Source organism: Dendronephthya gigantea, unplaced genomic scaffold (genome assembly GCF_004324835.1).
Source record: "Dendronephthya gigantea isolate DGI-Jeju-01 unplaced genomic scaffold, DenGig_1.0 000444F, whole genome shotgun sequence".
NCBI classification, from domain to species: domain Eukaryota; kingdom Metazoa; phylum Cnidaria; class Anthozoa; order Malacalcyonacea; family Nephtheidae; genus Dendronephthya; species Dendronephthya gigantea.
The window spans coordinates 25,201-40,109 of NW_021163454.1; the positions used below are offsets into that span (position 1 = coordinate 25,201).

A 14,909-nucleotide genomic window follows, 5' to 3' on the forward strand; every position below is an offset into this window, starting at 1 on the left:
TAAGTGTGACAGGGATTGTGACTAGGGAATGGGATGAATGGGATGAACTAAAGTATATCCAGCTGATCTGAGATCATGAGTGTCGAAGTCATATGCAATGAAGGAAATGATAATTCAGTTTTGTCGAAGATCTGGTTTCTGATGGGTTGATTTTTATACTAAGATAAGCTGGATACCAGGAATTGGTGAAGGGCAATGAAGAGATGCAGAAGATGGTGTATGCAATGCTCTCCCCAGACCCATCCAGGTAAATTGCAGGGAAAATTTGTGACAAGCTTCAATAGACATCATTGCAGCTGTCCAAGAAGTATTATATCGGCTATTGCTGAACATATTAGAGTATACAAAAGTAATTTGCTAGTGCCATAACACATACATTTGGTTATAAAAACACAATTTGATATAAATTGTATTGTGAATTTAATATAAATTGTGTAGGGCTTGTTAATTTATCCAAGGAAGAGTCAGAAGTACAATTTATCACGAAATACGCCGAATCTTAACATTTTGGTTGTGGAGGCACGAGGCTTACAAACAGAAGACCACTGAGCTGTATTATAATTATAATATAGCTCAGTGCAGATGACAGAGCAGTGAACTGGGACAGAGAGAGAGAGCATTGGGACAATGGGGCCACCAGTGAGCTCTCTCTCTCTCTAGGTGAAAAATAGGGTGCTTTAGTAACCTTTTCTCTCTAACGATATTACTGGTCGATAATTTTGCAGAAAAGTTTCGTTTTTTTTAAAAAATTGAAATTTCATGTCATTTTGTGCTTCATAGAAAAAATTGGGCAGTTTCATATGGAAAAGTTTCTGTGCCCTTAAGAACACAATGGAGGTTACAAAAGATCCTTGTGCAGTGCTTACGTCTTAAATGAATAAAATATCGATTTGTTTGCATGGAATTGTAATAAATACACTAAATAAGACATTTTAGTTGATTATCTTCATAAGCACTACCCTTTATTATCGTTTTTCTGTTTTATTCAAATTTTCAAGTGGGAATATTATGAACCTTTCCCAGGCTGACATCCCATTTTTATGAAATTGAAAATTGATATACGAAATGTGGTTCTACTACTAAATTTCATCAAAATTTGACGAAATTTGGACTGAATGTCAGAGTTGGTTATTTATAAAAGGCATTAAAATTTGGGCCTGATCAGATATTTCCTTCCTATGATTTTTTAATTGTTTTTGGCCAACTGCAAGGTTACAAAAGATCCCTATTGCAAGAAAATCAAAGTTTTTCATAAATCTGCATTTAACAAACCAGTAAAAATTGCCTTAAGCCTACCCGAGTGATTCATCCATTTCTTTCTTAAATCATTTTTTTTCGACAGAATTTCTGAAATTTTGGCAATCCTTTATAAACCTTGCATATCAGAACAAAGCTCTTGGGCGAAACAATGAATGCAAGCTCATTTATTTTATTTTTTAATATCTTAAAAACTCGGAAAACGATTCGAACTGGTTTTTAACTAGAAATCCGCCTTTTCACTGATCTACTTAATGACAGCTCAGGGGATATGCTTTGTTTTGTTTTCAAAATTCGATAGACTTTATCCCCAATACTTTTCTAAAAAAAAATTAGTAATTAAAATTACAAAGACAGAAGGCAGAAATGGCAAAGGCAGAAATGGTTTCTTCGTTCCCAGTTCCAGACCCCCTTTACGCGTGGTTTGCTCGCGATATTTGCTAATCAGTATTGTTGCTTGGACTGTGTATCTTTCGGTGGTTTTCTTCAGTTTTTTTCGTATCTTTGTGATTTGGCGTGTACAGAGGAAGATCCTAGTTGTATCTAAAAGTGTGCAGCTAAGGTAAGACGATTTTGACTACATCGTACCCGTAGTATTTTAATTATTTGTTTATCATAGCCGAGCATGGCGTCGCCAGACGCCAGTCAAACCTAACACTTAAATATAACAGGAAATATTGTAGATCGTTTCTAAATTCAAGTGAATAGGAATTACACTGAGTTTAGCATCCGATTACACTACGTTTTAGTTTTATTTTATATATCTGTGATCTACACATTAAAATCATTGTGCATGACTGCTTTACATTAATTTCAAATGTGCATCAGTGAATTTCACACTTCTGTGATTTCTTATGGTTTTATGGTATCAATTATCAAGTCACAATGGCACTAAAAATTCAAAATATCCCAGCTTGTTCTATAATATCTACACATGATTCTATAATATTGACTGTTTGCTTACAATATTCTATAATATTGACTGTTTGCTTACATGATCCTATAATATTTATTTGTTTGCTTACATGATTCTATAATATTGACTGTTTGCTTACATCACATGATTCAATAATATTGACCGTTTGCTTACAATATTCTATAATATTGACTGTTTGCTTACATAATTCTATAATATTGACTTTTTGCTTGTTGGTTCTATAATATTGATTTGTTTGCTTACATGATTCTATAATATTGACTTGTTTGCTTACATGATTCTATAATATTGATTTGTTTGCTTACATGATTCTATAATATTGACTGTTTGCTTACATGATTCTATAATATTGACTGTTTGCTTACATGATTCTTTAATATTTACTGTTTCCTTACATGATTCTATAATATTGACTGTTTGCTTACATCATTCAATAATATTGACTGTTTGCTTACATGATTCTATAATATTGATTTGTTTGCTTACATGATTCTATAATATTGACCGTTTGCTTACAATATTCTATAATATTGACTGTTTGCTTACATGATTCTATAATATTGACTGTTTGCTTACCTGATTCTATAATATTGACTTTTTGCTTACATGGTTCTATAATATTGATTTGTTTGCTTACATGATTCTATAATATTGACTGTTTGCTGACATGATTCTATAATATTGACTGTTTGCTTACATGATTCTATAATATTGACTGTTTGCGTACATGATTCTATAATATTGACTGTTTGCTTACATGATTCTATAATATTGACCATTTGCTTACAATATTCTATAACATTGACTGTTTGCTTACATGATTCTATAATATTGACTTGTTTGCTTACATGATTGAATAATATTGACTGTTTGCTTACATGATTCTATAATATTGACTGTTTGCTTACATGATTCTATAATATTGACTGTTTGTTTACATGATTCTATAATATTGACTGTTTGCTTACATGATTCAATAATATTGACTGTTTGCTTACATGATTCTATAATATTGATTTGTTTCCTTACATGATTCTATAATATTGACTGTTTGCTTACATGATTCTATAATATTGACTGTTTGCTTACATGATTCTATAATATTGACTGTTTGCGTACATGATTCTATAATATTGACTGTTTGCTTACATGATTCTATAATATTGACCATTTGCTTACAATATTCTATAACATTGACGTTTGCTACATGGTTCTATAATATGACTTGTTTTGCTTACATGTTCTATAATATTGACTGTTTGCTTACATGATTCTATAATATTGACTGTTTGCTTACATGATTCTATAATATTGACATTTGCTTACATATTCTATAACATTGACTGTTTGCTTACATGATTCTATAATATTGACTTGTTTGCTTACATGATTGAATAATATTGACTGTTTGCTTACATGATTCTATAATATTGACTGTTTGCTTACATGATTCTATAATATTGACTGTTTGCTTACATGATTCTATAATATTGACTGTTTGCTTACATGATTCTATAATATTGACTGTTTGCTTAGATGATTCTATAATATTGACTGCTTGCTTACATGATTGTATAATATTGACTGTTTGCTTACATCATTCTATAATATAGACTGTTTGCTTACATGATTCGATAATATTGACTGTTTGCTTACATGATTGTGTAATATTGACTGTTTGCTTACATGATTCTATAATATTGACTGTTTGCTTACCTGATTCTATAATATAGACTGTTTGCTTACATGATTCTATAATATTAACTGTTTGTTTACATGATTCGATAATATTGACTGTTTGCTTACATGATTCTATAATATAGACTGTTTGCTTACATGATTCTATAATATTGACTGTTTACTTACATGATTCTATAATATTGACTGTTTGCTTACATGATTCTATAATATTGACTGTTTGCTTACATGATTCTATAATATTGACTGTTTGCGTACATGATTCTGTAATATTGACTGTTTGCTTACATGATTCTATAATATTGACCCTATTTGCTTACATATTCTATAATATTGACTGTTTGCTTACATGATTCTATAATATTGACTGTTTGCTTACATGATTGAATAATATTGACTGTTTGCTTACATGATTCTATAATATTGACTGTTTGCTTACATGATTCTATAATATTGACTGTTTGTTTACATGATTCTATAATATTGACTGTTTGCTTACATGATTCTATAATATTGACTGTTTGCTTACATGATTCTATAATATTGACTGTTTGCTTACATGATTCTATAATATTGACTGTTTGCTTACATGATTCTATAATATTGACTGTTGCTTACATGATTCTATAATATTGACTGTTTGTTTACATGATTCTATAATATTGACTGTGTGCTTACATGATTCTATAATATTGACTGTTTGCTTACATGATTCTATAATATTGACTGTTTGTTTACATGATTCTATAATATTGACTGTTTGCTTACATGATTCTATAATATTGACTGTTTGCGTACATGATTCTATAATATTGACTGTTTGCTTACATGATTCTATAATATTGACTGTTTGCTTACATGATTCTATAATATTGACTGTTTGCTTACATGATTCTATAATATTGATTTGTTTGCTTACATGATTCTATAATATTGACTGTTTGCTTACATGATTCTATAATATTGACTGTTTGCTTACATAATTCTATAATATAGACTGTTTGCTTACATGATTCTATAATATTGACTGTTTGCTTACATGATTCTATAATATTGACTTTTTGCTTACATGATTCTATAATATTGACTGTTTGCTTACATGATTCTATAATATTGACTGTTTGCTTACATGATTCTATAATATTGACTGTTTGTTTACATGATTCTATAATATTGACTGTTTGCTTACATGATTCTATAATATTGACTGTTTGCGTACATGATTCTATAATATTGACCATTTGCTTACAATATTCTATAATATTGACTGTTTGCTTACATGATTCTATAATATTGACTGTTTGTTTACATGATTCTATAATATTGACTGTTTGCTTACATGATTCTATAATATTGACTGTTTGCTTACATGATTCTATAATATTGACCATTTGCTTACAATATTCTATAATATTGACTGCTTGCTTATATGATTCTATAATATTGACTTGTTTGCTTACATGATTGAATAATATTGACTGTTTGCTTGCATGATTCTATAATATTGACTGTTTGCTTACATGATTCTATAATATTGACTGTTTGTTTACATGATTCTATAATATTGACTGTTTGCTTACATGATTCTATAATATTGACTGTTTGCGTACATGATTCTATAATATTGACTGTTTGCTTACATGATTCTATAATATTGACTGTTTGCTTACATGATTCTATAATATTGACTGTTTGCTTACATGATTCTATAAATTGACTTGTTTGCTTACATGATTCTATAAAATTGATTTGTTTGCTTACATGATTCTATAATATTGATTTGTTTGCTTACATGATTCTATAATATTGACTGTTTGCTTACATGATTCTTTAATATTGACTGTTTGCTTACATGATTCTATAATATTGACTGTTTGCTTACATGATTCAATAATATTGACTGCTTGCTTACATGATTCTATAATATTGATTTGTTTGCTTACATGATTCTATAATATTGACTTTTTGCTTACATGATTCTATAATATTGATTTGTTTGCTTACATGATTCTATAATATTGACTGTTTGCTTACAAGATTCTTTAATATTGACTGTTTGCTTACATGATTCTATAATATTGACTTTTTGCTTACATGATTCTATAATATTGACTGTTTGCTTACATGATTCTATAATATTGACTGTTTGCTTACGTGAGTCTATAATATTGACTGTTTGCTTACATGATTCTATAATATTGACTGTTTGCTTACATGATTCTATAATAATGACTGTTTGCTTACATGATTCTATAATATTGACTGTTTGCTTACATGATTCTATAATATTGACTGTTTGCGTACATGATTCTATAATATTGACTGTTTGCTTACATGATTCTATAATATTGACTGTTTGCTTAGATGATTCTATAATATTGACTGCTTGCTTACATGATTGTATAATATTGACTGTTTGCTTACATAATTCTATAATATAGAATGTTTGCTTACATGATTCGATAATATTGACTGTTTGCTTACATGATTGTATAATATTGACTGTTTGCTTACATGATTCTAAAATATTGACTGTTTGCTTACATGATTCTATAATATTGACTGTTTGCTTACCTGATTCTATAATATAGACTGTTTGCTTACATGATTCTATAATATTGACTGTTTGTTTACATGATTCGATAATATTGACTGTTTGCTTACATGATTCTATAATATAGACTGTTTGCTTACATGATTCTATAATATTGACTTTTTGCTTACATGATTCTATAATATTGACTGTTTGCTTACATGATTCTATAATATTGACTTTTTGCTTACATGATTCTATAATATTGATTTGTTTGCTTACATGATTCTATAATATTGACTGTTTGCTTACAAGATTCTTTAATATTGACTGTTTGCTTACATGATTCTATAATATTGACTGTTTGCTTACATGATTCTATAATATTGACTGTTTGCTTACATGATTCTATAATATTGACTGTTTGCTTACATGAGTCTATAATATTGACTGTTTGCTTACATGATTCTATAATATTGACTGTTTGCTTACATGATTCTATAATAATGACTGTTTGCTTACATGATTCTATAATATTGACTGTTTGCTTACATGATTCTATAATATTGACTGTTTGCTTACATGATTCTATAATATTGACTGTTTGCTTACATGATTCTATAATATTGACTGTTTGCTTAGATGATTCTATAATATTGACTGCTTGCTTACATGATTGTATAATATTGACTGTTTGCTTACATAATTCTATAATATAGAATGTTTGCTTACATGATTCGATAATATTGACTGTTTGCTTACATGATTGTATAATATTGACTGTTTGCTTACATGATTCTAAAATATTGACTGTTTGCTTACATGATTCTATAATATTGACTGTTTGCTTACCTGATTCTATAATATAGACTGTTTGCTTACATGATTCTATAATATTGACTGTTTGTTTACATGATTCGATAATATTGACTGTTTGCTTACATGATTCTATAATATAGACTGTTTGCTTACATGATTCTATAATATTGACTTTTTGCTTACATGATTCTATAATATTGACTGTTTGCTTACATGATTCTATAATATTGACTGTTTGCTTACATGATTCTATAATATTGACTGTTTGCGTACATGATTCTATAATATTGACTGTTTGCTTACATGATTCTATAATATTGACTGTTTGCTTACATGATTCTATAATATTGACCAATTGCTTACAATATTCTATAATATTGACTGTTTGCTTACATGATTCTATAATATTGACTTGTTTGCTTACATGATTGAATAATATTGACTGTTTGCTTACATGATTCTATAATATTGACTGTTTGCTTACATGATTCTATAATATTGACTTGTTTGCTTACATGATTGAATAATATTGACTGTTTGCTTACATGATTCTATAATATTGACTGTTTGCTTACATGATTCTATAATATTGACTGTTTGTTTACATGATTCTATAATATTGACTGTTTGCTTACATGATTCTATAATATTGACTGTTCTGTTTGCTTACATGATTCTATAATATTGACTGTTTGCTTACATGATTCTATAATATTGACTGTGTGCTTACATGATTCTATAATATTGACTGTTTGCTTACATGATTCTATAATATTGACTTTTTGCTTACATGATTCTATAATATTGACTGTTTGCTTACATGATTCTATAATATTGACTGTTTGCTTACATGATTCTATAATATTGACTGTTTGCTTACATGATTCTATAATATTGACTGTTTGCTTACATGATTCTATAATATTGACTGTTTGCTTACATGATTCTATAATATTGACTGTTTGTTTACATGATTCTATAATATTGACTGTTTGCTTACATGATTCTATAATATTGACTGTTTGCGTACATGATTCTATAATATTGACTGTTTGCTTACATGATTCTATAATATTGACTGTTTGCTTACATGATTCTATAATATTGACCATTTGCTTACAATATTCTATAATATTGACTGTTTGCTTACATGATTCTATAATATTGACTTGTTTGCTTACATGATTGAATAATATTGACTGTTTGCTTGCATGATTCTATAATATTGACTGTTTGCTTACATGATTCTATAATATTGACTGTTGTTTACATGATTCTATAATATTGACTGTTTGCTTACATGATTCTATATTATTGACTGTTTGCGTACATGATTCTATAATATTGACTGTTTGCTTACATGATTCTATAATATTGGCTGTTTGCTTACATGATTCTATAATATTGACTGTTTGCTTACATGATTCTATAATATTGACTGTTTGCTTACATGATTCTGTAATATTGACTGTTTGCTTACATGATTCTATAATATTGACTGTTTGTGTTACATGATTCTATAATATTGACTGTTTTCTTACATGATTCTATAATATTGACTGTACTTTTGTGTTACATGATTCTATAATATTGACTGTTTTCTTACATGATTCTATAATATTGACTGTTTGTTTACATGATTCTATAATATTGCCTGTTTGATTACCTGATTCTCTAATATTGACTGTTTGCTTACATGATTCTATAATATTGACTGTTTGCTTACATGATTCTATAATATTGACTGTTTGCTTACATGATACTATAATATTTACTGTTTTCTTACATGATTCTATTACCACCTATAATTATGGAGTTCCAAGAGTGGATGGCGTCACCTGATGGCAGCAAAAAGGATGAAAAAACGGTTTTGCAACATGGTTTTCAGCTTTATATCATGCTAAAAGCCATTAATGATTTAGAGAACATTCAGTCCCGGTTTGACCTGAAGTTAATACGTCAAGCATTTTTAAGTGTGCATGCATGTGAAACAGAAAAAGTATGAAGCTGGCACAATCAAGTCGTATTTGATGAGTATTCATTTGTCCTGTCCGACAAACGAGATACAATTTAATTCGGTTGGGTAGACGTAAGCTCAGCGCGAGAAAAAGTAAAGATGTGGTCTGCATCATACAGGAGAGAATCAAGCACAAGGAAATGGCAAAAGCTTGAAGAAGATATGCTGAATCGTTTGACACCATCAAACATCAGGAAGTTGGAGAAAAGCGCAGCAGCTCGATAGGCGGCTAAGATCATTGGCCAATACTCCGATTCAGCTGAGTCCACGCCTGTCACTCTATCCAGTTTTACCTTGGTTAGGGATTTCCTGTTCACTCAAATCTTTATAGACAATGCCAATCGACCAGGTGTCCTAGCACATAATGACGATGGAGGAATTTACAAACATCCGAAAGCAAGATGACTATTACCTCATAACAGTGAAGAAGCACAAAACTGCACATGTTCATGGACCAGCTCGTGTTGTATTGAGTGAAAAACTGAAGGCGTGGCTGTCAATATTCGTTGGCATAATGCGAGCCCATGTTACCACCCGAATGAATGGCCCAGTATTCATATCCTGGAACGGAAACCCTATGAATTCTGTGCACATCACTAAGGCAGTACAATCTGTCTTTAAAAAAGCTGGAGTGGATGTTAAAGTAACATCGACATCGTTTCGGAAAGCAGCAGTGACGAAAGTTAATGTCGATAAGCCAGAGATGAGTGCGAAATTGGCTAGCCTTATGGCTCACAACGAAGCGACGGCAAAGAGATATTATCTCCTGACAGAGAAATCCAAAACTTCCATAGAGGCTTCACGAAATCTTGGTCGCCTGATGCGAACTGATGACGGGTGTGGAGATAACATTGAGACTCCTTCATATGACAGTTCATTAAGCTACGTTAAATACGAGAAATACAACGGGTCAAAGACAAGATTCTCCCCACGGGTACGCTATGAAAGCTTGTTTTCATACAACATAATTCATCGTAATTCACATGTCTTAATTCGTTGTAATTCGTTAATTGTTATGCGAAATCCGACATATGGAAACAGAACTACAATAAATACGTCATTTGAATTACGACGCGGAACCATGTATTTGTTTTATAAAAACCAGCCTTGAGTGGCTGACAATGCAAAGAATCCTTCCAGCCTCTCCATACTTACAAAACTACTTCCCGCTACAATAACGATCCGTTATCGTGTATTATCAAAACCTTAAAGTGTTTTTTGTTATATATATTTTATTTATATTTGCAGATTCTGCGTAGAAGGATCGACTTGCTTTTTCCGGACAAAGAAGTCTATTAATGAAGTGGTAAATATATTCGTCATAAATAGACAGCTGGAATCTGATGCATTAGAGCTGTTTTCTTATTCAACTGTATATATATCGCAGAGTAGTGCGTATATTATTTTTCCTGGGCTCTCGGCTAGAGCCAAGGGCTTTGGAGGAATAAGAATACAAAGGAATACCGCTACGGCGCTACGATATACGGTGCAGTGGAAAACAGGCTTTATGTAACTAATCTTGATTTTATCACTTTTTAAATCATCTTGTATATTCCTGATTCACAGCGGACCGGTATTCCTCATCCTTCCCGCTGTGAATGCAACTTGGCTAGACTATATATGTTATGCCTTATTGATGGGATTTGATAAGGAATTTTTGCCTTATTGAAATTACAAAATCGGTGTACAACCTCGCGCTCGGCGGATAAAATGTATATGCGCGTCTTAGGATATGCTTAGTTAACACCAAAAAATAATTAGTATATTTATGGAAGAAGAAATGTCCCACAACACACGTTTTAATAGTGCATTATGCAAGTAAAGTGTATGCTTGTATAAAATTGTAAAACATTTTTCCTCATTACTAGTTTGATTTTGAATCTTAGATAGGACACGTGTTACTTCATTGATGTTAGAGAAAATATTTAGAAATCATTGTTGAGATTTGAATGAAGTCCCTTGATGTATGAATGTGCAAAAAAATGTGTACAACATTCTGGAGTCTTCCCTGAGGAGTGCAAAAATTAATGTGTACAACATTCTGGTCTTCCTGAGGAGTGCAAAAATTAATGTGTACAACATTCTGGGGTCTTCCTGAGGAGTGCAAAAATTAATGTGTACAACATTCTGGGGTCTTCCTGAGGAGTGCAAAAATTAATGTGTACAACATTCTGGGTCTTCCTGAGGAGTGCAAAAATTAATGTGTACAACATTCTGGGGTCTTCCTGAGATGCAAAAATTAATGTGTACAACATTCTGGGGTCTTCCTGAGGAGTGCAAAAATTAATGTGTACAACATTCTGGGGTCTTCCAGATGAGCGCAAAAATTAATGTGTACAACATTCAGGGGTCTTCCTGAGGAGTGCAAAAATTAATGTGTACAACATTCTGGGTCTTCCAGATGAGCGCAAAAATTAATGTGTACAACATTCAGGGGTCTTCCTGAGGAGTGCAAAAATTAATGTGTACAACATTCTGGGGTCTTCCTGATGAGCGCAAAAATTAATGTGTACAACATTCTGGGTCTTCCTGAGGAGCGCAAAAATTTGTGCAACATTCTGGGGTCTTCCTGAGGAATACAAAATTAATGTGTACAACATTCTGGGGTCTTCCTGAGGAGTGCAAAAATTAATGTGTACAACATTCTGGGGCTGAGAATACAAAAATTAATGTGTACAACATTCTGGGGTCTTCCTGAGGAGTGCAAAATTAATGTGTACAACATTCTGGGGTCTTCCTGAGGAGTGCAAAAATTAATGTGTACAACATTCTGGGGTCTTCCTGAGGAGTGCAAAATTAATGTGTACAACATTCTGGGGTCTTCCTGAGGAGTGCAAAAATTAATGTGTACAACATTCTGGGGTCTTCCTGAGGAGTGCAAATTAATGTGTACAACATTCTGGGGTTCTGAGGAGTGCAAAAATTAATGTGTACAACATTCTGGGGTCTTCCTGAGGAGTGCAGAAATTAATGTGTACAACATTCTGGGGTCTTCCTGAAGAGTGCAAAAATTAATGTGTACAACATTCTGGGGTCTTCCTGAGGAGTGCAAAAATTAATGTGTACAACATTCTGGGGTCTTCCTGATGAGTGCAAAATTTTTTACAACATTCTGGGGTCTTCCTGAGTAGTGCAAAAATGTGTACAACATTCTGCGGTCTTCTGAGGAGTGCAAAAATGTGTACAACATTCTGGGGTCTTCCGGAGGAGTGCAAAAATGTGTACAATATTCTGGGAGAGATTCTGGGGTCTTCCTGAGGAGGTATATATGCATAAGTTTTCGTCCCATTTTTACAACGCTTTTCTCTGCTCCTCGAATGTGTACATCATTCTTGGTCTTCCAGGGGATTTTTCGTACTTTTAGTTTGTATTTACGTTTGATACTTTTCATCAAAAGCACATTCCCACTTAATAGCAGTAAGGTTTAAGAAATCAAATAATTACAAAGTCGAGCTATGCCATCCATGCAATCCCCATTTATTGCGGTATGTATCAATTATTAATTTGTACCAACCTTGAATCCCTGTTTTAAATGTATTTCAATTTACTTTTTAGAATATTTATGGAAGACGAAATCCGAATTGCGATTCTCTAATGAATACATTTGTCATTGGAATATGGGTAAGTGATGTTCATAAATAAACTTTCTGTCTTCAAGCAGGCCACTTTCCCGTCGGATTTATTGAAAAATGACCAGCACATACAAATATCAGATGCGATTCAGCAAATATAGGGTAGGGTCGCAGCTCCTCGCAAGAACGATTTTCATGGGCTAAACTTTACAATACATTTCTGTTTCAACCAATAGCATAGCTTCGTTCTTTAGAAAGCATAGAAAAGCATTATCCAATGGACGAAAGCTTCCGAGCTCTGCGTATTGAAGCAAAATATGTAAAGATTTCCTGCGCGTGTTATTTTCTTCATCATTGATCGAGTCATTATCAAAGTAGTTTTCCTGAATAGAAATCGCGATATGCTCAATATCATATTTATAATTCACTCTTAACAAGGGCATGCAAGTTCTCATAACATACCTCAGACTTGAAATTAAAATTCAAATTTACAATTGGTAGAAAAACGAACCCTTTTTTCACAGAATTTTAGAATTATTCCAGTGCTGAGTTATATGGAATAAAGAAAAGGGTATGCAGTCTTGACGAGGAACTGCCTTCTCATTGGTTGATTTTTGAAGAAAAACGGCTTCTGAGAGCTCTGCATCATTTTCCGCCTTTATTATCTATAGTCACCAATTTTGTTGAAGGTCGCGCCATTACAATTTAACATGAAATATTGCTGTGCCTTCTATAAATGGCCAGCAATACAATATGCACACGCAACCAAAGGAATGCACCCGATTAGGTTAAATAAATGCCCCTATTCTATTTCTCTTTTTAAAAACCCGCTTAGACCAGTTCATGCCCCTTGCTTCAACGTTTTAGGTGCAAAGTAATACGGAAAGATGCAATTTAGGTGCCATAGAGGAGTGAAGTTAGGTTTTGCTATAAAAATTTAAGTTTAAAAAAGAGAAAGTTATCAAGAGTTATTAAGGAATATTTAGGTAGTTTAGCTATATTAAAACGAACCATGTTTACTCGACAAAATGCATGTGTGATAGACAGTAAAAAGACACTGCATGTTAAGAATTAAAGTTTTTATTGTCAATAAAAATATATCTCCATGAAGGTCTACCTCACTGCTCAGTCCCCACATTGTTTACATCGAATCTTTAAAAGTCCACACAGTGAATACACTAGAAAACTACTGTCCCCACATTGTTTACACACGGCGCGTCCCCGTTATGATGATTTCATGTTTTTTGACACAGGTCCCCAGAGGGGCATAAAATTTTCTAGTCCACAGGATGACTGGCAAACAGGTATTAATGTGTGTGTGTGTGTGTGTGTGTGTTGCAGGACAATGCAAGTCCTAAATCTTACTGTTTTTCATCATCCATTATATCACAATTAATGAATACTAAGTGTGCTGATTAGTTGCATTAGCTGTCTTTCCAAGTTTTTTACTGGATTACTGCCCCCCCCCCCCCATCATATCATTAAAAGTATTCCTAAATTTTATCTTAATTGCCTCTTTCAATGTTGTTTATATTCTCAATGCCCCTATATCCAATGCTCAGGTATAGCTTTGTGGCTTAATAAATATCATGACAAAGTTAAACCTTAATTAATTCACATTTTTATTGTGAAATCAGTTTTTCATCCTTAGCATTTGAGCATTAACAAAGAATCCCTTTGGTTGAAATGATTTGTTTAACATTCAAACTGGTAAAATGTTCACAACCAGGCACAAAAAGAATACATATCAGAGAATTTTTGTTGTGGTTAAAGGTGCCATGCATATGTTTTCCTATGGTGGCATAGTTTGTTAAATGTTGAATTCATCATCATGCCAAGCAGCAAATGTTAATATGAATAACTTTAATTATTACACTTTCAATTTCTTTAAACATAAATGTTATGACTAACATTTGTTTTTAACCCAAAATAATATAAAAAAATGTGAATAAAACTATTCCTTAACATTTTTAACATAAAATCCCTTGCTCACTAAATTTGTTTTAGCTAAGAAATTATGTAAAGAATTATGTATCCTTACATAAAATGTGAAACTGTTATGACTAACATTTGTTT

At 31.9% G+C, this 14,909-nt stretch overlaps 1 long non-coding RNA gene across 3 annotated transcripts; it reads left to right on the top strand.

Moving 5' to 3' along the window:
* The first annotated feature begins 1,672 nt into the window (after positions 1-1,672).
* Positions 1,673-14,159, top strand: LOC114543366. Of its 3 annotated transcripts, XR_003690008.1 has the most exons (5): positions 1,673-1,819; positions 9,061-10,195; positions 10,510-10,567; positions 12,817-12,882; positions 13,358-13,943. It is a non-coding gene; the product is annotated as an uncharacterized LOC114543366 (long non-coding RNA). The 3 variants fall into 3 exon arrangements; XR_003690006.1 differs by lacking the exon at positions 1,673-1,819 and having other exon boundaries at positions 8,819-10,195; positions 13,358-14,159; XR_003690007.1 differs by lacking the exons at positions 1,673-1,819; positions 13,358-13,943 and adding an exon at positions 14,087-14,152 and having other exon boundaries at positions 8,819-10,195.
* Positions 14,160-14,909: the final 750 nt, after the last annotated feature.